Genomic DNA, 366 nt, shown 5'->3' on the forward strand with positions numbered 1-366 from the left:
CCTTTCCTTATAAGGTTCCCATGAATTTTGGGAGCTGAGAGCGGAATGAAGTCATCGCTGAGGTCATCCCGCCTCATCCCCCCTCCCCGTCCTGGCGCGGGCTCACCCCACAGGGAGTTTTTGTGAGGGCTCCATTGAAACTCCCCTCGCCCAGCCTGGGAGGAAACAAAACCCTTCCCAGAGTGGCAGGGGGCCATTTGGGAGCTGAGAGCGGAATGAAGTCATCGCTGAGGTCATCCCGCCTCATCCCCCCTCCCCGTCCTGGCGCGGGCTCACCCCACAGGGAGTTTTTGTGAGGGCTCCATTGAAACTCCCCTCGCCCAGCCTGGGAGGAAACAAAACCCTTCCCAGAGTGGCAGGGGGCCA

The sequence above is a fragment of the Corvus brachyrhynchos genome, unplaced genomic scaffold, assembly GCF_000691975.1.
Source record: "Corvus brachyrhynchos isolate BGI_N302 unplaced genomic scaffold, ASM69197v1 scaffold122, whole genome shotgun sequence".
In the NCBI taxonomy this organism is placed as follows: Eukaryota; Metazoa; Chordata; class Aves; order Passeriformes; family Corvidae; genus Corvus; species Corvus brachyrhynchos.